Raw genomic sequence first — 25000 nt, 5'->3', positions numbered from 1 at the left:
GGGTAAAATAAAAAATAAAATAAAAAGATCTTGTCTCATCGTTTGCAACTCCCCAACGGACTCCGGAGAGGCGAAAGAAGATTCATGTGTCATCCGAAACATGAATTGCCAAACCACGCTTCTTATCATCCGTCTGCTTAACCCGGAAGCCAGCTGCATCAATGTGTTACAGGTGCCCAGCCTACCACAAGGAGTCACTAGAGCGTGATGAACCACTCGGGAGGTTTGTGTGGTTTTTCTTCTTTCAATTATCTGCAGTTAGATGGCTGGCAGGCCACAAACAGGGGCACTTTTCTTCTCTCCTCCTGCAAATCGCTGCTGCGGCACTACTCCCCTCTCCGTTGTCCGTATGTACAGGGCATCACACAGACCTCTCTGTTGTCCGTATGTACAGGGCTTCACACAGACCTCTCTGTTGTCCGTATGTACAGGGCTTCACACAGACCTCTCAGCTGTCCGTATGTACAGGGCATCGCACAGACCTCTCCGTTGTCCGTATGTACAGGGCATCGCACAGACCTCTCTGTTGTCCGTATGTACAGGGCATCACACAGACCTCTCTGCTGTCCGTATGTACAGGGCATCGCACAGACCTCTCTGCTGTCCGTATGTACAGGGCATCGCACAGACCTCTCTGCTGTCCGTATGTACAGGGCATCACACAGACCTCTCTGCTGTCCGTATGTACAGGGCATTACACAGACCTCTCTGCTGTCCGTATGTACAGGGCATCACACAGACCTCTCTGTTGTCCGTATGTACAGGGCATCACACAGTCCTCTCTGCTGTCCGTATGTACAGGGCATCACACAGACCTCTCTGCTGTCCGTATGTACAGGGCATCGCACAGACCTCTCTGTTCCTCATATCTACAGGTTATCACACAGACCTCTCTGTTGTCCGTATGTACAGGGCATCGCACAGACCTCTCTGCTGTCCGTATGTACAGGGCATCACACAGACCTCTCTGCTGTCCGTATGTACAGGGCATCACACAGACCTCTCTGCTGTCCGTATGTACAGGGCATCACACAGACCTCTCTGCTGTCCGTATGTACAGGGCATCGCACAGACCTCTCTGCTGTCCGTATGTACAGGGCATCGCACAGACCTCTCTGCTGTCCGTATGTACAGGGCATCACACAGACCTCTCTGCTGTCCGTATGTACAGGGCATCGCACAGACCTCTCTGCTGTCCGTATGTACAGGGCATCGCACAGACCTCTCTGCTGTCCGTATGTACAGGGCATCACACAGACCTCTCTGCTGTCCATATGTACAGGGCATCACACAGACCTCTCTGTTGTCCGTATGTACAGGGCATCACACAGACCTCTCTGCTGTCCGTATGTACAGGGCATCACACAGACCTCTCTGCTGTCCATATGTACAGGGCATCACACAGACCTCTCTGTTGTCCGTATGTACAGGGCATCACACAGACCTCTCTGTTGTCCGTATGTACAGGGCTTCACACAGACCTCTCTGCTGTCCGTATGTACAGGGCATCGCACAGACCTCTCTGTTCTCCGTATGTACAGGGCATCGCACAGACCTCTCTGTTCCTCATATCTACAGGGCTTCACACAGACCTCGTGGGCCCCCTTGCCTTGTGGCAGCAGCAGGTGTGTTATGCCAGTGGATGAAGTTGGTCAAAGGGTTGTTGATGCAGTCGCTTCTCTCTATGTCTTTCTTCCTCTCTCGGCTGCACGTATCAGCCAATCATAACTAATATCAATGGTGATGTAAATCAAGTTTCAATCAAAAGTCATGCAGCTGTGGTCGCACTGTTAATGTTTTAACTAGGTAGCTAGCTACACACACTCAACCGGTAACCGCATCTCAAGCCATGCATGTTTGGATACTGTGTGTGTGTAATGTCAGTATAGGCCAGGTTGGGGAACAGTCAGGTACGTTCCACACAGCACAGACCAACAGATGTAAACAATGGACAGGTTATTAGAACAGTCAGGTACGTTCCACACAGCACAGACCAATAGATATAAACAATGGACAGGTTATTAGAACAGTCAGGTACGTTCCACACAGCACAGACCAATAGATGTAAACAATGGACAGGTTATTAGAACAGTCAGGTACGTTCCACACAGCACAGACCAACAGATGCAAACATGTCCATTCTCATGTCCTCTCATGTTCTCTCTCATGTCCATTCTCATGTCCTCTCGCATGTCCTCTCATGTTCTCTCTCATGTCCATTCTCATGTCCTCTCTCATGTCCTCTCTCATGTCCTCTCTCATGTCCATTCTCATGTCCTCTCTCATGTCCTCTCTCATGTCCTCTCTCATGTCCTCTCTCATGTCCTCTCTCATGTCCTCTCTCATGTCCTCTCTCATGTCCATTCTCATGTCCTCTCTCATGTCCTCTCTCATGTCCATTCTCATGTCCTCTCTCATGTACTCTCTCATGTCCTCTCTCATGTCCTCTCTCATATCCTCTCTCATGTCCATTCTCATGTCCTCTCTCATGTCCTCTCTCATGTCCTCTCTCATGTCCTCTCTCATGTCCATTCTCATGTCCTCTATCATGTCCTCTCTCATGTCCATTCTCATGTCCTCTCTCATGTCCTCTCTCATGTCCATTCTCATGTCCTCTCTCATGTCCATTCCTATGTCCTCTCTCATGTCCTCTCTCATGTCCATTCTCATGTCCTCTCTCATGTCCTCTCTCATGTCCTCTCTCATATCCTCTCTCATGTCCATTCTCATGTCCTCTCTCATGTCCTCTCTCATGTCCTCTCTCATGTTCTCTCTCATGTCCTCTCTCATGTCCATTCTCATGTCCTCTATCATGTCCTCTCTCATGTCCATTCTCATGTCCTCTCTCATGTCCTCTCTCATGTCCATTCTCATGTCCTCTCTCATGTCCATTCCTATGTCCTCTCTCATGTCCTCTCTCATGTCCTCTCTCGAAAAGTTCTAAAGGCAGTTGAGGAGAAGTATCACTGAGAGGGAACGTGGATGAAAATGTGCTTGTATGAAATGAGACTCTCCTTCTCCACTCTCGCGTCATCAGGCAATTGACGTTTACAGGGGGTGGAGATAATACGGTGTGAGGTGTGGTGGAGCACGGTGAGATGGTGACCTTGCCAGTGCTCTGCTGGCACTACCTCAGATTAGATGCCATGTTTATTTATTTATTGAAATCAACTACTTGATTCAAGGTCTTGTTACGAGGAGACCAAGGCTGTGGCTGTATTTCCATAAGACTGGGGAGAAAAGGGTGGGGAGAAGGTAGAGACTGGGGAAAAGAGGTTGGAGAGAATGGAGAGGGGAGGTAGAGACTGGGGAGAAGAGGTTGGAGAGAAGAGGGGGGAGGGGAGGTAGAGACTGGGGAGAAGAGGTTGGAGAGAAGAGGGGGGGGAGGTAGAGACTGGGGAGAAGAGGTTGGAGAGAAGAGGGGAGGGGAGGTAGAGACTGGGGAGAAGAGGTTGGAGAGAAGAGGGGAGGGAGGGGAGGTAGAGACTGGGGAGAAGAGGTTGGAGAGAAGAGGGGAGGGGAGGTAGAGACTGGGGAGAAGAGGTTGGAGAGAATGGAGAGGGGAGGTAGAGACTGGGGAGAAGAGGTTGGAGAGAAAAGGGGATGGTAGGTAGAGACTGGGGAGAAGAGGTTGGAGAGAAGAGGGGAGGGGAGGTAGAGACTGGGGAGAAGAGGTTGGAGAGAATGGAGAGGGGAGGTAGAGACTGGGGAGAAGAGGTTGGAGAGAAAAGGGGAGGGGAGGAGAGGTAGAGACTGGGGAGAAGAGGTTGGAGAGAAGAGGGGAGTGGAGGTAGAGACTGGGGAGAAGAGGTTGGAGAGAATGGAGAGGGGAGGTAGAGACTGGGGAGAAGAGGTTGGAGAGAAGAGGGGAGGGGAGGGGAGGTAGAGACTGGGGAGAAGAGGTTGGAGAGAAGGGAGAGGGGAGGTAGAGACCGGGGAGAAGAGGGTGGGGAGAAGGGAGAGGGGAGGTAGAGACTGGGGAGAAGAGGGTGGGGAGGTAGAGACTGGGGAGAAGAGGGTGGGGAGAAGGGAGAGGGGAGGTAGAGACTGGGGAGAAGAGGGTGGGGAGGTAGAGACTGGGGAGAAGAGGGTGGGGAAAAGAGGGTGGGGAGGTAGAGACTGGGGAGAAGAGGGTGGGGAGAAGGGAGAGGGGAGGTAGAGACTGGGGAGAAGATGGTGGGGAGAAGGGAGAGGGGAGGTAGAGACTGGGGAGAAGAGGGTGGGGAGAAGGGAGAGGGGAGGTAGAGACTGGGGAGAAGAGGGTGGGGAGGTAGAGACTGGGGAGAAGGGAGAGGGGAGGTAGAGACTGGGGAGAAGAGGTTGGAGAGAAGGGAGAGGGGAGGTAGAGACTGGGGAGAAGAGGGTGGGGAGAAGGGAGAGGGGAGGTAGAGACTGGGGAGAAGAGGTTGGAGAGAAGGGAGAGGGGAGGTAGAGACTGGGGAGAAGAGGGTGGGGAGAAGGGAGAGGGGAGCTAGAGACTGGGGAGAAGAGGTTGGAGAGAAGAGGGGACGGGAGGTAGAGACTGGGGAGAAGAGGGGAGGGGAGGTAGAGACTGGGGAGAAGAGGTTGGAGAGAAGAGGGGAGGGGAGTTGGAGACGGCTTCTGCTGCCATTAGAAGTGGGATCAGATAACGGCCTAGAGGATCCAGCCGGCAACCGCCTGGTGACCAGGCAAGATGATGACCAGTATGACAGCTAATTACGACCATTGTATTCATCACCCCAGATAATAAACAAATGTATGGTTTATCATTAGCCTTGATGGGCTATTCCCTCCATTCCTCCAGTCCTCATTTCCCATTCCATCTCTCTCTTTTTTTAATTGGGAAAGGGTTCTTGTGGCCTCTAAAAATGGGTTCATATAGCTTTTTATCAGGAGGGAACACAGAGAGAGGCAGTAGAAAGAAAACAAGATGATGACTGTCATTAAGAGCACTGGTGCGTGCTGAGAGCTTTGCTATAGTATGCAGATTTACACACCAATGCTCATTAACGCTACAGCTCACATTACATTGCCTTTCTAGCCATAGCCGTGACGCAGAACAATAAGTGTCTTTTTTATTAAGAGAGAGAGGGAAAGAAACATAGGCATTTAAAAGTGAATGGCCTTTTTATTAATCTCATTGTTAGTAGATGAAAGGAGTTTGTTAATTCAGGGGGATGAGTGTTTGACCTTTGCAGTCTAGTTTTAGCAGTGTTCGAGGTGTATGGTGCTGTGTGCTTTTTATTAGGTTTGGGTTCACTGTGTAACGGAGCGTGCCAATGCTGCAACCAACCGGTCGAAACTCCTGCCAAATGTGACATGTTCTAATGATTTTCTCTTCTCTCTCTTTCTCTCTCCTGTCTCTTTCTCCCCTCTACCCTTTTCTCATACTCTTCCCCTCCCTCCCTACCTCCCTCTTTCCCTTCTTCCCTCCCTCCCTCTCTCTCTCTCTCTCTCTCTCTCTCTCTCTCTCTCTCTCTCTCTCTCTCTCTCTCTCTCTCTCTCTCTCTCTCTCTCTCTCTCTGTCTCTTTCTCCCCTCTACCCTTTTCTCATACTCTTCCCCTCCCTCCCTCCCTCCCTCCCTCTCTCTCTCTCTCTCTCTCTCTCTCTCTCTCTCTCTCTCTCTCTCTCTCTGTCTCTTTCTCCCCTCTACCCTTTTTTCATAATCTTCCCCTCCCTCCCTCCCTCCCTCCCTCCCTCCCTCCCTCCCTCCCTCCCTCCCTCTCCCTCTCCTCTCTCTCTCTCTCTCTCTCTCTCTCTCTCTCTCTCTCTCTCTCTCTCTCTCTCTCTCTCTCTTCTTTCACTCTCCTGTCTCGTTCTCCCTTCTAACCTTTTCTCATACTCCCCCCTCTCTCTCTCTCTCTCTCTCTCTCTCTCTCTCTCTCTCTCTCTCTCTCTCTCTCTCTCTCTCTCTCTCTCTCTCCTCCCTCTCGCTCTCTCTCTCTCTCTTTCACTCTCCTGTCTCGTTCTCCCTTCTAACCTTTTCTCATACTCTTCCCCTCTCTCTCTCTCTCTCTCTCTCTCTCTCTCTCTCTCTCTCTCTCTCTCTCTCTCTCTCTCTCTCTCTCTCTCTCTCTCTCTCTCTCTCTCTCTCTATGTCTCTTTCTCCCCTCTACCCTTTTTAATGCCCACCCCTCTCTCTCTCTTTCTCTCTCCTGTCTCGTTCTCCCTTCTAACCTTTTCTCATACTCTTCCCCACCCTCCTTCTCCCTCTCTCTATCTCTCTCTCTTTCTCTTTCCTGTCTCTTTCTCCCCTCTACCCTTTTCTCATACTCTTCCCCTCCCTCCCTCCCTCCCTCCCTCCCTCCCTCCCTCCCTCCCTCCCTCCCTCCCTCCCTCCCTCCCTCCCTCCCTCCCTCCCTCCTGTCTCTTTCTCCCCTCTAACCTTTTCTCATACTCTTCCCCTCTCTCTCTCTCTCTCTCTCTCTCTCTCTCTCTCTCTCTCCTCCCTCCCTCCCTCCCTCCCTCCCTCCCTCCCTCCCTCCCTCCCTCCCTCCCCCTCCCTCCTGTCTCTTTCTCCCCTCTAACCTTTTCTCATACTCTTCCCCTCCCTCTCTCTCTCTCTCTCTCTCTCTCTCTCTCTCTCTCTCTCTCTCTTCTCTCTCCTGTCTCTTCCTCCCCTCTCTCTTTCTCTCTCCTGTCTCTTCCTCCCCTCTCTCTTTCTCTCTCCTGTCTCTTCCTCTCCCCTCTCTTTCTCTCTCCTGTCTCTTCCTCCCCTCTCTCTTTATCTCTCCTGTCTCTTCCTCCCCTCTCTATTTCTCTCTCCTGTCTCTCTCCTGTCTCTTCCTCCCCTCTCTCTTTCTCTCTCTCTCTCTTTCTCTCTCCTTTCTCTTCCTCCCCTCTCTCTTTCTCTCTCCTGTCTCTTCCTCCCCTCTCTCTTTCTCTCTCCTGTCTCTTCCTCCCCTCTCTCTTTCTCTCTCCTGTCTCTTCCTCCCCTCTCTCTTTCTCTCTCCTGTCTCTTCCTCCCCTCTCTCTTTCTCTCTCCTGTCTCTTCCTCCCCTCTCTCTTTCTCTCTCCTGTCTCTTCCTCCCCTCTCTCTTTCTCTCTCCTGTCTCTTCCTCCCCTCTCTCTTTCTCTCTCCTGTCTCTCCCCCCTCTCTCTCTCTCTCTCTTTCTCTCTCCTGTCTCTTCCTCCCCTCTCTCTTTCTCTCTCCTGTCTCTTCCTCCCCTCTCTCTTTCTCTCTCCTGTCTTTTCCTCCCCTCTCTCTTTTTCTCTCCTCTCTTCCTCGCCTCTCTCTTTCTCTCTCCTTTCTCTTCCTCCCCTCTCTCTTTCTCTCTCCTGTCTCTCCCCCCTCTCTCTCTCTCTCTCTCTCTCTCTCTTTCACTCTCCTGTCTCTTTCTCCCCTCTACCCTTTTCTCATACTCTTCCTCTCTCTGCAGCAATTTGGGAAGATTTTAGACGTGGAAATCATTTTTAACGAGCGAGGTTCCAAGGTAAGTGTGCCATAACTAGTGTCACTTAATTTCTCTCTCTCTCCTTCTCTTCATCCCTCTCTCCCCAGGTCCCTACCTCCTCAGTGTAATAATTACTTGGCTTTTCTTTGGCTCCTCTGCCTTCAGGCAACGTTCCCTATTGTACCCTCATGCCATACATTGTGACATACAGTACCACGCTGCCATTTAGCTCAATACTGACACTTTCCATACATGCAGCTTGTCCAGTAAGCTTCATGCTGACAGTGTTAATCCTGACTTACTGAGCAGTATGAATCTCCCAACTCACCTCCTTACCACTTCATGGTACAGTAATACTCACTTCTCAAACAAGATTTGTCAGAAAGTACATTTAGACAGGTCTTTTTTTATTTTATTTTTTTAACATTTGCAAACCTCAAAAAAAATTAGTCTGTATTTTCTGCACCATCTATGTAGAAGGATAATTACGAAACACGCTTTTCCCCAAAGGAACTGGAAAACAATTCCTGATTATTTATCGAATTCTAGAAGATGAATCTAAGATATCCATGGCAAACACAGGTTGTATTATTCCACTACCCACAATCCTCTCCTTCTGCTCACCATGAAATTAACACAGCTTAGCATGAATAAACATTCTATTTCCATAAGAAGCTCTCTCAATTTGCATTCAATATGTTTTCACTCTTTGAAGAATGCCCACTCCTCTCTCTCTCTTAATGTAAGCTAATTACTTGTGCGTGAAAAAAAACAAAAAACAAACAGTAGACTCAGCGAGAGGGCGAACTTGCAGCATGCACAAAATGTGAAAATGATTAATTTTGCCATCAAATCCCACTTTCAATGTATTAGTTGTGTGTTATTTGTATCAGGCAGTATAGGCTGGGATCCCCTATACAGGATCACACCGCAGTGGGAATCGCCCGGTTCACACACATTATCTACCAAGGCAATTAATTACAGGGCCCTACCAGCACAGGATGTATAGGGTGTATAGGCTATGTCCCAAATGACACTCAATTTCTCTAGTGCTATGGGTACTGGTCAAACGTAGTGCACTAAATAGGTATTAAGGTGCTATTTGGGATATAGGCATAGGCTAAAAGGACTTGGAGGGCTGGGGGCTTGTCTTGTCCAACATGCTGTTTACCAGCCATATCTAATGGCTCTCATACCCAGACCCAGTTAACTCTCCTAGCTCCTACCATAACTCCCCGCTGCACCGTGTGTGTGTGTGTGTGTGTGCTGCACATGGGCTGCACCGTCAGGCCTAGGGCTCTCATGGCCCCCTTACTGAGCTGGGCCTCCTGAGTGAGCTTCAGGATCAGGCCTAGGGCTCTCATGGCCCCCTTACTGAGCTGGGCCTCCTGAGTGAGCTTCAGGATCAGGCCTAGGGCTCTCATGGCCCCCTTACTGAGCTGGGCCTCCTGAGTGAGCTTCAGGATCAGGCCTAGGGCTCTCATGGCCCCCTTACTGAGCTGGGCCTCCTGAGTGAGCTTCAGGATCAGGCCTAGGGCTCTCATGGCCCCCTTACTGAGCTGGGCCTCCTGAGTGAGCTTCAGGATCAGGCCTAGGGCTCTCATGGCCCCCTTACTGAGCTGGGCCTCCTGAGTGAGCTTCAGGATCAGGCCTAGGGCTCTCATGGCCCCCTTACTGAGCTGGGCCTCCTGAGTGAGCTTCAGGATCAGGCCTACACAGCAAATTCTCCAGTGTAATTTTGTTTTTTACAAAATTACACTGAGAGTGTTAAATCAACACAGTGTTAAATCAACTTACTGCTTAGTGTAAAGCATTCAAATATTTCCCAGAGTGCCTTGCCTTTTGAGTAAATTGTTTTAAAAAAGCCACCATAATTTGCCTTGCAGACCTGATGTGGCCTGTAAACCATGACTTTCAAGCAATCAACTAAAAATGGGTTTAGATTTGTTCCTAAAGTGGAACAAACACTTGGCGCTGTAGTGGTACCCTGTAAGGTCATCCTTTGTACATATAGCAATAGGTACTTCATTGAACCCCAGTTCATAAAATTCAGAGATTTTCCATAATACTGGTTCCACTTCCAGGAAACATCCAACCAGGAGTTCTGTAAAATCTGGGAATGTTGAATTTTACAACCCATTATGCTGGTTTATAAAGTGATGTGTAACTCCTATTGGAATCCAGCCAGAGTTATGCTATCCATCAGTTGGAATTTGCATTCGGCTACAATCTGCATTCAGAATGAATGTCAGGGTTAGGAACATTGTGCGGAGACTAGCTAAGGCATTTACACTGGAACAAACATTTCAGTAACGAGTGAAAATAAAATCGAACTAACTGATTGAATTAGTTTAGAAAAATGTATGTTTTTTATCATTGTGCAGCACAAGGTTAATCAATTAATGTACACACACAATCATATACAGTGGGGAGAACAAGTATTTGATACACTGCCGATTTTGTAGGTTTTCCAACTTACAAAGCATGTAGAGGTCTGTCATTTTCAACATAGGTACACTTCGACTGTGAGAGACGGATTCGTTAAAAAAAATCCAGAAAATCACATTGTATGATTTTTAAGTAATTCATTTGCATTTTATTGCATGACATAAGTATTTGATCACCTACCAACCAGTAAGAATTCCAGCTCTCACAGACCTGTTAGTTTTTCTTTAAGAAGCCCTCCTGTTCTCCACTCATCACCTGTATTAACTGCACCTGTTTGAACTCGTTACCTGTATAAAAGACAGCTGTCCACACACTCAATCAAACAGACTCCAACACCTCCACAATGGCCAAGACCAGAGAGCTGTGTAAGGATATCAGGAATAAAATTGTAGACCTGCACAAGGCTGGGATGGGTTACAGGACAATAGGCAAGCAGCTTGGTGAGAAGGAATCAACTGTTGGTGCAATTATTAGAAAATGGAACAAATTCAAGATGACGGTCAATCACCCTCGGTCTGGGGCTCCATGCAAGATCTCTCTTCGTGGGGAATCAATGATCATGAGGAAGGTGAGGGATCAGCCCAGAACTACACGGCAGGACCTGGTCAATGACCTGAAGAGAGCTGGGACCACAGTCTCAAAGAAAACCATTAGTAACACACTACTCTGTCATGGATTAAAATCCTGCAGCACACGCAAGGTCCCCCTGCTAAAGCCAGCGCATGTCCAGGCCCGTCTGAAGTTTGCCAATGACCATCTGGATGATCCAGAAGAGGAATGGGAGAAGGTCATGTGGTCTGATGAGACAAAAATAGAGCTTTTTGGTCTAAACTCCACTCGCCGAGTTTGGAGGAAGAAGAAGGATGAGTACAACCCCAAGAACACCATCCCAACCGTGAAGCATGGAGGTGGAAACATCATTCTTTGGGGATGCATTTTGTGCAAAGGGGACAGGACGACTGCACCATATTGAGGGGAGGATGGATGGGGCCATGTATCGCGAGATCTTGGCCAACAATCACCTTCCCTCAATAAGAGCATTGAAGATGGGTCGTGGCTGGGTCTTCCAGCATGACAACGACCCAAAACACACAGCCAGGGCAACTAAGGAGTGGCTCCGTAAGAAGCATATCAAGTTCCTGGAGTGGCCTAGCCAGTCTCCAGACCTGAACCCAATAGAACATCTTTGGAGGGAGCTGAAAGTCCGTATTGCCCAGCATCAGCCCCGAAACCTGAAGGATCTGGAGATGGTCTGTATGGAGGAGTGGGCCAAAATCCCTGCTGCAGTGTGTGCAACCCTGGTCAAGAACTACAGGAAATGTATGATCTCTGTAATTGCAAACAAAGGTTTCTGTACCAAATATTAAGTTCTGCTTTTCTGATGTATCAAATACTTATGTCGTGCAATAAAATGCAAATTATTTACTTAAAAATCATACAATGTGATTTTCTGGATTTTCTTCTGTACCTCTGATAAAAAAATACAGACCTCTACATGCTTTGTAAGTAGGAAAACCTGCAAAATCGGCAGTGTATCAAATTCTTGTTCTCCCCACTGTATATCGGGAAAAAAAATCAATGTGCAATAGAGCATGCAGGGAAATATGATAATGTTGGGTGTGGTTTTGTGTATGGTTTCAAGCCCGTGTATTAGGGTGGAACTAGGTTCCCAAAATAAGACATCATGAAATCTGTATGATATTGTGTCAAATAAGTCTGTTTTTTTTAAGAGGACATATTTTCTAGTGATGGAGAAATTAAGCTTCCTGAAGCATTGAGTATTTCCAGCCAATTGTGTTGAAAAAAAGGCTAATTACGCAAGGCTTTGATCAACACTTTGTACAGTAGTGGCACCTGCTGGCACAAGCTATGCAGGGTAGCTTTTTTGGCTCTTTTACCGAAACCAATACCAAACCAATCAGGTGGTTGTTCGACAAAACATTCATCATGTGCTTCTGATAAAGTGATAGAAGCACCAACACACTGCTTTGAAGTACCTATTTAGTGATTTCAAAGCAGGCTTCGGAGCTGAATGCAACAATCATGTCTCTGTCCCTAGCTGCTGAAAAATATCGTAATAATAATAAATATTAATATATATTTTTTAATTTCTCTCAAAAGTTGTGAACTGGGTCTTTACTAGTCCTGTATTAGCCGGGACCAATATAACTAGCAGGAACCGATATAACCAGCAGTAGCACAGACAAACACTTTTTCAGCCCCCACAAAAACAAAAACAAAATCTGCACCCAAAAATGACTTCCCGCGAAGCCTATCTCTCTGTCACTAAGAAATACAGTCATGGGTGGTAACTCTACAATTTACTTGAACTCTGGGAAATATTTGAATCAAGCTTTACGCTAAGCCTTATGTTACTTTAACACTGTTCCAATGCCTGTATGGGTCCACAGACTCAACACTTTGAATGTAAAATTATGTATTTTTTTTTTACATTGGATAATGTACACCAGAGAATTTGCTGTGTAGTATTCTCAAGGCTCCCTGAGTGAGCTGGGCCTCCTGTACTAGCTGTGTGAGGCCCAGTGTGTAACACCTGTCCCCTCTCCCATAGCGCCACACTGGGTGTGTGTGTGTGTGTGTGTGTGTGTGTGTGTGTGTGTGTGTGTGTGTGTGTGTGTGTGTGTGTGTGTGTGTGTGTGTGTGTGTGTGTGTGTGTGTGTGTGTGTGTGTGTGTGTGTGTGTGTGTGTGTGTGTGTGTGTGTGTGTGTGTGTGTGTGTGTGTGTGTGTGTGTGTGTCAGCAGGCTTTCGCTCCCTCCACTAATTAAATGACAGTATGTCCAACTGATCCTTAACAAAATGCTTCTAAGGACGACTACTGTCAGAAACCTCTGGAATAAAGATCTCTCTCACACTAACACACACATACACACAAGACTGTTGAAAAGTGAATGTGCATCACCTGGTAAACAAACGTGTGTATGCACACATACATACACACACATATAGTTGGCGTGTTGGGAGCTGGAGTGTATCAGGTTGTGTTTCTGAATGATGTGCTAGTTATTTTTCATGCTTCTCCTCTTCAGCACAACTTGACCGTGTGTTTCTCAGGTTTCACTAACCTGCTCACATATCTCTCTTCTGCTGAATACCTCCCTTTCTCTTCCTGATACTTACCTTGTGCCATGTGTTCTTTCTTCTTCCTTTTCTCTCTCTTATATCATCCTGCTTATTTCCCTCTTCCTCCGCTCTCTCTTTCCCTCTCTCTATCTCCCCACTCTCTCCCTTTTCTCTGCGTTCCTGGTGATCTCAGGGTTTTGGGTTTGTAACATTTGAAACGAGTGCAGATGCGGACCGTGCGCGGGAGAAACTAAATGGTACAATCGTAGAGGGACGCAAAATAGAGGTGCCTTCTTTTCCCTGTACTCACCCGTTCCTCCCTCCCCTGTTCTCTCTCTCCCTCTGCCTGACGGTGCTTGCCTACCACCCCCTCTTCTCTCCTCCTCCACCATCCTTCTCTCCCTCTGCCTGCTGCACCTTGATCGCTGCATGCTGAATGCTGAACTCTGAGCCGTAAGTGTGCGTGTGTGTGCGCACGTGTTGTGCGTCTTTACATGTCTCTTCTGTATGCATGTGTGTGTGTATGTGTTTACCATGGGCATGTGTATTAGATCAGAATGTGTTTGATACTGAAGGAGCAGAGCAGAACACTCAGATCACCACAAACTTGAGGTTGATGTATGCGCCAGTTTGAAGTCCTCGCTCTTGCTGTTCTCAATACACGTACACATGCTCTCTCTCCATCTCCGGCTCATGTTTAAATTAACTCAATCGCTGGGTATCAAAGTGCTGCCAACGTTGCTTTAAATCCCGCTTGTTTATCCAAAACACCCCTGCTTATATTACACACCCCAGGGCAAAAAATATAGATGTTATTTCTCTCACTCTCGCTCTTTCTCTCTCTCTCTCTCTCTCTCTCTCTCTCTCTCTCTCTCTCTCTCTCTCTCTCTCTCTCTCTCTCTCTCTCTCTCTCTCTCTCTCTCTCTCTCTCTCTCTCTTTCTCTCTCACTTACTTACCTAGTCTCTATATATCTCTCTCTTTCTCTCCCCCTCACTCAGGGTGTTTTTTCACATCCGCCGTCCTTCCGCCCCCATTAAGATAATCTATGTAATGTATAAACAATACCTGGGCCCATACATCACATCAGACACGGGCTACGGTAGCGTTAGCATAGCCTAGCATAGCCTCAAGGTAAATGACCTCTGCTGGCCCATTGGAAATGAAAGCCATTAGCACTAATTAGCAGCCAAGGGAAACGCTAACAAGGCAAGCTAGGAAAACATGCTAAACTCAACTCGATGTTGCCAGGGGCAGGGCGAGATGGTGAGCTGTTTTTCCCTCAGCAACCTCAGAGAGAGAGAGAGAAAAAAACTAACTTTAACATTTCTGTTTAGAATGAGAGGCCCCTAAGTGATTGATAGAGATGTTTGCAGAAAATGGATACTGGTTCCTTTAGAAGAAGACTAAAGCTCAGACATCTAAGAGGATTTAAACTTAGGTTTTTGGTTCATATGATGCTGGTGATATATTATTCTAACCATGTCTTGCTGCATGGTTTGCCAGCCAGGCTTGTAACTATATTATGAGCCTGCAAGAATGATACTCTGATGTGCAGTTGTTGTTGTGTGTGTGTGTGTGTGTGTGTGTGTGTGTGTGTGTGTGTGTGTGTGTGTGTGTGTGTGTGTGTGTGCGTGCGTGCGTGCGTGCGTGCGTGCGTGCGTGCGTGCGTGCGTGCGTGCGTGTGTTTTGTTTCATTAGTCCCAAAATATAGCCAGAAAATGTTTTGCTTGTCAGAAATCAAGTTTCCGAGATATGTAACTTTCAATTTATAGAAATCATCCCCATATGATGCATTTTGGGAAACATTTTGGGGCTATGTCAACAATGGACTAATGAAACAAATACCAAAAGATATTGGGTGGAATTTTCCTTTAAGGTCAAAAGTGTGAGTGTCATATCTAAGTGATGATTCTAGTGGGGTGAACACCAGTGGGATATAAATTGACTCCACATGTAGTGAATAAATTAAGTGTTATTTTAATCACAGCGGAATCAACACTGCTTGGTATTGTTGTTACTCAATTAAGTTCATTTACAAACAAACTGTGACTTGCAGGTCTACCGTGAAGGCTTCTAAAATGGAAGTTTTTGAATAGAACAACCATTTCTCTATCACTAACAAATACAGTCATGGTTGGGTATCGCTCACAGTCACTTGAAAGGCATGCTGGGAAATATGGTTAAAATTTTTACAAAAAATAACTCTAACACTACATGTGTTTTTCCCAAACATTGAGAACAGCATCAACTCTTATAAAGTGTTAATTGAAGTGGGAATTGGCAACACCCATGGTGTTAGGGACTAACATTCTAGTGATGATAGTCTGTGATCACCTTGAAAAGTGTTAGTTTAACACTATCTCAGTGGGACACATATCATTAGCAGTTGTGTGTGTGTGTGTGTGTGTGTGTGTGTGTGTGTGTGTGTGTGTGTGTGTGTGTGTGTGTGTGTGTGTGTGTGTGTGTGTGTGTGTGTGTGTGTGTGTGTGTGTGTGTGTGTGTGTGTGTGTGTGTGTGTGTGTGTGTGTGTGTGTGTGTGTGTGTGTGTTCTCTAACTGTCTAATCTCTATCGCTGAACACAGGTCAACAACGCAACAGCAAGAGTAATGACAAACAAAAAGGTGTCAAACCCTTACACAAACGGTAAGCTCTTCCCTTATCCTCTGTCTTCCTCTCCTTCTCACACATTCCCCTTCATCCTTCCCTCCTCTTCCTTTACCCCCTCCCTACTTCCTCCTACCCACTTCTTCTTTCTCCACCTCCTCCATCCTTTCCTCCTTCCATCTCAATGCCACAGACAGACAGACATTGGTGCTCTATACAGACAGATTAGACAGATCAGAGGCTAAATGTACTATATTTACTAAGCTGATGATGTAATAGGTATTCAGTGACCCAGACTCTAACACTATGATGACTAAACCATGATCAGGGCCATGACAGCAGCAACTCAGGTTGATAATTATTATAATCATTTAATAATTTAATACTTTTTAAGAAGGCTATTTGGTTGGTTTTTATTTGAATGCCGCAAGATGTTCTTCATTTGAAATAATTTCTGGAGGGTTTTTGGAAACTTTGCCTCTGCTGATTCCATCTGGCCTTAAGCATGACTTGCCTCTCAGCTAGGATATGATACGGGGACCATCTCTTAAAATCTCCTAATATAATAAGAACAAAGGGGGAAAGGGGAATTGGTTCGACCATAAGGAGAGAAGGAGGAGATAGAGTGTTGGGAGGGGGAGAAAAGTGAATTTGGTGAGAAGGAGTGAGTGGATGAGAAGGAGTGAGTGGATGAGTGGATGGAGGAAATAAAAAGCCAGGGCTCATTCTGAAAGGGTTTTAAGGTTTGTCTCGCTCTCTCTCTCTCTGACACTCATTCATGTTGATGGGAGAGAGAGCAACAAGATCTCATAGTTTCCCTTTGAAATTCGACGCATTATGGATGGACGTATTTTTCACGCATTAATTCCGCATGGTTACAGGATTAATTCCGCATGGTTACAGGATTAATTCCGCATGGTTACAGGATTAATTCCGCATGGTTACAGGATTTATTCCGCATGGTTACAGGATTAATTCCGCATGGTGACAGGATTAATTCCGCATGGTTACAGGATTAATTCCGCATGGTTACAGGATTAATTCCGCATGGTTACAGGATTAATTCCGCATGGTTACAGGATTTATTCCGCATGGTTACAGGATTAATTCCGCATGGTGACAGGATTAATTCCGCATGGTTACAGGATTCATTCTGCTTGGTTACAGGATTCATTCCGCATGGTTACAGGATTCATTCTGCATGGTTACAGAGTCAAAACAGGCACAACTCAAAGGGTTAAGTTTAGATATTCATTTGGAGTGGTTAAGGTTAGGATTATGGTTTGGGGACGGCTTAAAACAAAATAATACAAAACGAGGCACTATTACCATCAGATATCATCAGGTTTTCTCGCGACTTGCTGCACATTGGGAACTGTGGTGGTGTAGTGGTCTAAGCAGTGCATTCTGACTCTGTGCATCATGATTTTGTGCCCAGTGGTGGGTGGGCGATTTCTTTTTTTTTGTCAGCGCCGAAGAAGGCATATATCGACGTTCCCAGGACCTTTACAAACGTCTGAAATAGCAGTCAATTTTTTTGTGATCAGCCTGAGAGAGAGAGAGAAATCGAGAGAGAGAGAGGAAGTTAGAGATGGAGGAGAGAGACGAGGCCAGGAATGAATCAGCCAGACATGTCAGCACTCCTCTCATCCTCCACCCACTCCTACATCCCTCCATTGTAGGAGGGTTAGAGTGGTGCAGACAGAGAGAATGAGGCCTGAACGGCTCGCCATCCGTCACTGTCACTGGACCACACCACCACACTTCTCTTCCCCTCTGGCTCTCCTCTTGTCTTTTATTATCCCTCACTCCTCCCACCACCGCACCATGCTACACAGAAGGAGAGCACCATGCTATATATATATATGTTTGGGGATGCTAAGCTAACGTCAGTCTAAGTGAATGGGATGCTAAGCTAACGTCAGTCTAAGTGAATGGGATGCTAAGCTAACGTCAGTCTAAGTGAATGGGATGCTAAGCTACCGTTAGTCTAAGTGAATGGGATGCTAAGCTAACGTTAGTCTACCACTCCCTGTGTTTTCTATAGGCTGGAAGCTGAACCCCATGGTGGGAGCTGTCTATGGTCCTGAATTGTATGCAGGTAAAACTCCACTGATGCAAACACTACACTAGACTACAATACAACACATTACTATCAGAGTACAACTATACTTGGTCCTAAAGACTATCTGGCGAACAGACTATACACAATTTCAGACTCACATAAAGACTACACGATAGGCCCACAGACTATACAGGCTCCAAACTAGAGCCCAAAATCTGCAGATCTTTCTCGCTTTCGCTCTCTCTCACTTTCGCTCTCCTTCCTCTCTCTCTCTCTCTCTCTCTCTCTCTCTCTCTCTCTCTCTCTCTCTCTCTCTCTTTCGCTGTCTCTCTCTCCTCTCTCTTTCTGTCTCTTGTTTGCTCTCTCTCGTTATCTTTCTTTCTTCTCTCTCTTTCTCTCCATCTCTCTTTTTCTCTTTCATTTTCTTTTTCTCTCTCTCTCTCATTCTGTTGCTGTTGAATTGATCATGTGATCATGCAGGTATGTGTGGAGTTTTGTGCATTCATGCATTAATGAGTTCATGAGTATATGCATAAACCTGTGTGTGTTTGGCGGAGAGGCTGCTTTCATTTAGAGGAAGTGCTGAGACTGCCTGGTGTCTTTAACTGCGCTCCTTTCTGCTCATTAGACTGAAATCTGTTCATTCCAAGACAGCTTTACTGCCAAGCTCTAAATAACAGCCCTGACACAGAGAAGCCATCTATCTCTTTTATTTCTTCTCTCTCCTCTCCTCTCCTCTCCTCTCCTCTCCTCTCCTCTCCTCTCCTCTCCTCTCCTCTCCTCTCCTCTCCTCTCCTCTCCTCTCCTCTCCTCTCCCTCTCCTCTCCTCTCCTCTCCTCTCCTCTCCTCTCCTCTCCTCCCCTCTCCTCCGCTCTCCTCCCCTCTCCTCTGTTCTCTTCGCTCTCCTCCCTTTCCTCCCCTCTGCTCCCCTCCCTCCGCTCTCCTTCCCTCTCCTCCCGTCCCCTGCTCTCCTCCCCTCCCCTCTTCTCCTCTTCTATGCTCTTCTACCCTCTCCTACCCTCTCCTCCCGTCCTCTTCTCTCCTCCCCTCCCCTCCCCCCACTCTCCTTTTCTCCCCTCTCCTCTCCTGTCCTCCGCTTTCCTCCGCTCTCCTCCCCCACCTCCAACCTACCTCTCAGTCAAACCCCAACCTTTAGCTCAGAGCAACCCCAACCCCACTGATTCTCAACCCCAACCTCACTGATTCTCAACCCTAACCCCACTGATTCTCAACCCCAACCCCACTGATTCTCAACCCCAACCCCACTGATTCTCAACTCCAACCCCACTGATTCTCAACCCCAACCCCACTGATTCTCAACCCCAACCCCACTGATTCTCAACCCCAACCCCACTGATTCTCAACCCCAACCTCACTGATTCTCAACCCTAACCCCACTGATTCTCAACCCCAACCCCACTGATTCTCAACCCCAACCCCACTGATTCTCAACCCCAACCCCACTGATTCTCAACCCCAACCCCACTGATTCTCATCCCCAACCTCACTGATTCTCAACCCTAACCCCACTGATTCTCAACCCCAACCCCACTGATTCTCAACCTCACTGATTCTCAACCCCAACCCCACTGATTCTCAACCCCAACCCCACTGATTCTCAACCCCAACCCCACTGATTCTCAACCCCAACCCCACTGATTCTCAACCCCAACCCCACTGATTCTCAACCCCAACCCCACTGATTCTCAACCCCAACCTCACTGATTATCAACCCTAACCCCACTGATTCTCAACCCTAACCCCACTGATTCTCAACCCCAACCCCACTGATTCTCAACCCCAACCCCACTGATTCTCAACCCCAACCCCACTGATTCTCAACCCTAACCCCACTGATTCTCAACCTCAACCCCACTGATTCTCAACCCCAACCCCACTGATTCTCAACCCCAACCCCACTGATTCTCAACCCCAACCTCACTGATTCTCAACCCTAACCCCACTGATTCTCAACCCCAACCCCACTGATTCTCAACCTCACTGATTCTCAACCCCAACCCCACTGATTCTCAACCCCAACCCCACTGATTCTCAACCCCAATCCCACTGATTCTCAACCCCAACCCCACTGATTCTCAACCCCAACCCCACTGATTCTCAACCCCAACCCCACTGATTCTCAACCCCAACCTCACTGATTATCAACCCTAACCCCACTGATTCTCAAACCTAACCCCACTGATTCTCAACCCCAACCCCACTGATTCTCAACCCCAACCCCACTGATTCTCAACCCTAACCCCACTGATTCTCAACCTCAACCCCACTGATTCTCAACCCCAACCCCACTGATTCTCAACCCCAACCCCACTGATTCTCAACCCTAATCGCTAGATGTATGCACGTGAACGTGTGTACGTAGGTACGCACACACACTCACACACACACAGTAGGCAGCCTTCTCTGTGTGTGGCTGGGGCGACCAGCTGGCTGTCTGATTGATAGCATGTTAATGTCTTGAGTCATCTTAAACATGCCAGTAAAGTTTGCCAAGCCTAAACGATACCATATGCCTCTGCAAGTCCCATGTGGCATCCATGGTGGAGGAGTGTGTTTAAGTGTATGCGTGCGTCCACCATTCCTACCTGAAGATGCAGGGAGAATATCACAGGAAAATATGTCCCAGCTTTACTTACAAAACAACCAATAGTACCTCCCTCACTTCTCCCATCCCTCCTTCCCTCCTTCCCTCCACTGGTCTTCTTACTCCCTCATTTCCTTTCCTCTCCCCTCTAAATATGAAAAATGAAAAAAATCCTGTAGCGGAAGTGTTGGGTCTGGATTTCTTCTGGAATAATTATAGCTGCATTTAATCTACTTTAGGCGGGAATAGAGCGGGATGTAACGGCCATTAATCACTCTTTATCAGTGTGGCGTTCCGAGCGTGGATCAGCGGAATTGGGGCCCATAAATCGTGTGTGTGTGACAGAACACTCCGTCTCCATTCCTGCAGTCGGCTACAGGTTTATTGTGTTCAAATCCCATTCAGAAAGAATGACGGATGAGAGGAGAGAGAGGAGAGAGTAGAGCAAGAGAGAGGGGGGAGAGAGGGGTGAGAGAAGGGAGAGAGAGAGAGAGAGGGAGAGAGAGAGCGAGAGAGAGAGAGAGAGGGAGAGAGAGAGCGAGAGAGGGAGAGAGAGAGCGAGAGCGGGCAGCCACTCAAATCTACTATGAATCCAGTACACACAGGCACGTACACACTCGCACACACTCTCACACTGGCACAAACAAGCATAGATGCATGCATTCACACACATTGATATGAGGCGAGAATGGTTACTTCGTTCTTAACTTATGGAGTAGGGTTGAATAGGGAGGCACTTCATTATTTAATCATTGTGCGTTTTTAAGGGTGTGTGTGTGTGTGTGTGTGTGTGTGTGTGTGTGTGTGTGTGTGTGTGTGTGTGTGTGTGTGTGTGTGTGTGTGTGTGTGTGTGTGTGTGTGTGTGTGTGTGTGTGTGTGTGTGTGTGTGTGTGTGTGTGTGTGTGTGACTGACTGAGTGGAGTAGACTGCGGGGCATGAAGGACAATGAGAGAAATGTAATAGTGATTGATTGACTGTGTCCTAGGCCTAGTGTATGCAGAGATGGTGTGTGTGTGTGTGTGTGTGTGTGTGTGTGTGTGTGTGTGTGTGTGTGTGTGTGTGTGTGTGTGTGTGTGTGTGTGTGTGTGTGTGTGTGTGTGTGTGTGTGTGTGTGTGTGTGTGTGTGTGTGTGTGTGTGTGTGTGTGTGTGTGTGTGTGTGTGTGTGTTTGCACACTGTGTGTGTGTATATGTGTGTTTGTGTCTACTAGTCTGAGTATATGCATACAATTTAGCAGGGAGCTCACCAACACACAACAAATAAGATTAAAATGCAAAGTGCAGGCAGAGAAATAACAAGGGGCTTTTCAACATATGCTGAAAAATTTGCAAGTTGGAAGGTTGACATTAGTTTGACTTCGGAGTGCATCACTCTGCCATGATTTGATTGGTCCAACGTGGATGAGGTCGCTGTCATTTGCTGACCCGACTTTTATTGCTGAATCAATTTAATGTATTTTTTTATGTAAAAAAAATTAGAGGGTGTGAGTGTGAGTTTATGTGAGTGTGTTTGTGTATGTGTATGTCAGTGTGAGCAAATTGTGTGTGCGTGTGTGTGATTGCTGTGGTAATGTGTGTAGAAGGCTCTTTTAATTGTCTAAGGATAGATTTAAGGCTTAATTAAGCATAATCAGACGCTAACGCTCTGTCACTGTCCCCAAGCACAGGCTCTACACACACACACACACACACACACACACACACACACACACACACACACACACACACACACACACACACACACACACACACACACACACACACACACACACACACACACACACACACACACACACACACAGACCCCGGGGTAGACAGACTAGACTGGTGTATAGGAGCAGTCTTCCAGTACGACTCAGACAGATGAGGAAGCAGTCTGCTGGTAAATTGTGGTGTAATGCAGAAAGCCAGGGCCATGTTTATTAAAGAGAAATTCCACCACTTTTCAACCTCATGCGCATTATCTCCAGCATAATACTCACATATATGAAAACTGTGCTTTTCTACATGTTGTAGGAGAACATATAAAGTTAAGACGATGACATAATCAAAAGTTAAAACGTTTCAAAAATGGTGATTGTCAAACACTATGAGATTCGTGGCTAGAAACCTACTATAATCCCACCCTGTGATGTCACAGAGAAGTATTTTTTTAGGAACTTTCTTACAAACTGTGTTAGAGTAAGGTGTTGCATGTTCATGAACACAGAAACACAGAAAACCTCACGTACCTGCAACTCACAAAATGTTGCTTATTCACACAATCATCCACAAACCCTAACGCTGATCAATAATACATATGCACACCGAGGTTATTACAGTTACTGAAGACTAAACCAAAAACGAATGATGAATAAACAATTTAGTAAACTGTAAATAAAATAATCAACAAACCCGTTTCAAAAGCTGAAACCAGACTGAAACTATTATCCTTGACTCCAAAACAAACTAAAAGAAATTGTCATGAATTATGTTCTAGTTTTTGTTTTTTTATTTTATTTTATTTTATTTTTTTCTCAAAATGTTGGGCAAAAATTGAATGGGTTTTTCAATCAGGCTTTTTTTCTAGTTGGGGTTTTCAAGCTTCTCGGTCTGGCGGGTCACATAGAGATTGACTTGAATTTCAAGGTAGACTCAGCGATAGGATGTTGCCATGAGCAGCACCTCGGATATCGCTCATGTTCCTCTGCTCAGACGTTGCTGACACATGCCAGATCTAGATACTGTTATATGTATTAGCTAATCACATCATATGGTATAGCAGTCTGGTGCCCGACCGCACAGTGGAAGACGTGCCACTCAACCATTGGTTGATGCAACGTCTGAGGAGGGAATCGCGTCAGCTGATACGTAAAATACCCATCCAGGTAAGATCTGACAGGCGACTAAGCAGAGGGACGCGCCCATTGAGGTGAGCATGATGCAGGATTTTGCTCTCACACAGTCAAACAGAGTATCTGTGCATGGGCACGGGGGCACTTCACGCTGCTACAACGTAGGTATCAATGCTGGGTGTATCTTCGTCATCTCACTGAATCTACCTTTAAACCCAACATAATCTAACCTATGACCTGGCTCATTAATCTATGCACAGTGGCAAGAAGCGACCCCCCAAAAAAGAACTTTACAACACAAACAGTTGAGGTTTACATACACCTTAGCCAAATACATTTCAACTCAGTTTTTCACAATTCCTGACATTTAATCCTAGTACAAAATGCCATGTCTTAGTTCAGTTAGGATCACCACTTAATTTTAAGAATGTGAAATGTCAGAATAATAGTAGAGAGAATGATTTATTTCAGCTATTATTTCTTTCATCACATTCCCAGTGGGTCAGAAGTTTACATACACTCAATTAGTATTTGGTAGTATTGCCTTTAAATTGTTTAACTTGGGTTAAATATTTCAGGTAGCCTTCCACAAGCTTCCCACAATAAGTTGGGTGAATTTTGACCCATTCCTCCTAACAGAGCTGGTGTAACTGAGTCAGGTTTGTAGGCCTCCTTGCTCGCACACGCTTTTTCAGTTCTGCCAACAAATTTTCTATAGGATTGAGGTCAGGACTTTGTGATGGCCACTCCAATACCTTGACTTTGTTGTCCTTAATCCATTTTGCCACAACTTTGGAAGTATGCTTGGGGTCATTGTCCATTTGGAAGACCCATTTGCGACCAAGCTTTAACTTCCTGAATGTCTTGAGATGTTACTTCAATATAATCACAAAAGTTTCTTTCTTCATGATGCCATATACAGTCCCTCATGCAGCAAAGCACCCCCACAACATGATGCTGCCACCCCCACATCATGATGCTACCACCCCCACAACATGATGCTGCCACCCCCACAACATGATGCTACCACCCCCACAACATGATGCTGCCACCCCCACAACATGATGCTGCCACCCCCACAACATGATGCTGCCACCCCCACATCATGATGCTGCCACCCCCACAACATGATGCTGCCACCCCCACAACATGATGCTGCCACCCCCGTGCTTCACGGTTGGGATGGTGTTCTTCAGCTTGCAAGCTTCCCCTTTTTCACATCATATGGTATAGCAGTCTGGTGCCCGACCGCACAGTGGAAGACGTGCCACTCAACCATTGGTTGATGCAACGTCTGAGGAGGGAATCGCGTCAGCTGATACGTAAAATACCCATCCAGGTAAGATCTGACAGGCGACTAAGCAGAGGGACGCGCCCATTGAGGTGAGCATGATGCAGGATTTTGCTCTCACACAGTCAAACAGAGTATCTGTGCATGGGCACGGGGGCACTTCACGCTGCTACAACGTAGGTATCAATGCTGGGTGTATCTTCGTCATCTCACTGAATCTACCTTTAAACCCAACATAATCTAACCTATGACCTGGCTCATTAATCTATGCACAGTGGCAAGAAGCGACCCCCCCCCAAAAAAGAACTTTACAACACAAACAGTTGAGGTTTACATACACCTTAGCCAAATACATTTCAACTCAGTTTTTCACAATTCCTGACATTTAATCCTAGTACAAAATTCCATGTCTTAGGTCAGTTAGGATCACCATTTAATTTTAAGAATGTGAAATGTCAGAATAATAGTAGAGAGAATGATTTATTTCAGCTATTATTTCTTTCATCACATTCCCAGTGGGTCAGAAGTTTACATACACTCAATTAGTATTTGGTAGTATTGCCTTTAAATTGTTTAACTTGGGTTAAATATTTCAGGTAGCCTTCCACAAGCTTCCCACAATAAGTTGGGTGAATTTTGACCCATTCCTCCTAACAGAGCTGGTGTAACAGTCAGGTTTGTAGGCCTGGTGTTCT

The 25000-nt window shown here is 46.6% G+C and overlaps 1 pseudogene; it reads left to right on the top strand.

Moving 5' to 3' along the window:
- The window catches only part of LOC124038463, a 961073-nt pseudogene that overhangs the window by 901526 nt on the left and 34547 nt on the right, over nucleotides 1-25000 (top strand).

This window comes from Oncorhynchus gorbuscha, linkage group LG06 (assembly GCF_021184085.1).
Source record: "Oncorhynchus gorbuscha isolate QuinsamMale2020 ecotype Even-year linkage group LG06, OgorEven_v1.0, whole genome shotgun sequence".
Classification (NCBI taxonomy): domain Eukaryota; kingdom Metazoa; phylum Chordata; class Actinopteri; order Salmoniformes; family Salmonidae; genus Oncorhynchus; species Oncorhynchus gorbuscha.
The sequence above is the reverse complement of the archived record's forward strand: the minus strand, read 5'-3'. Positions and strand labels throughout refer to the sequence as shown.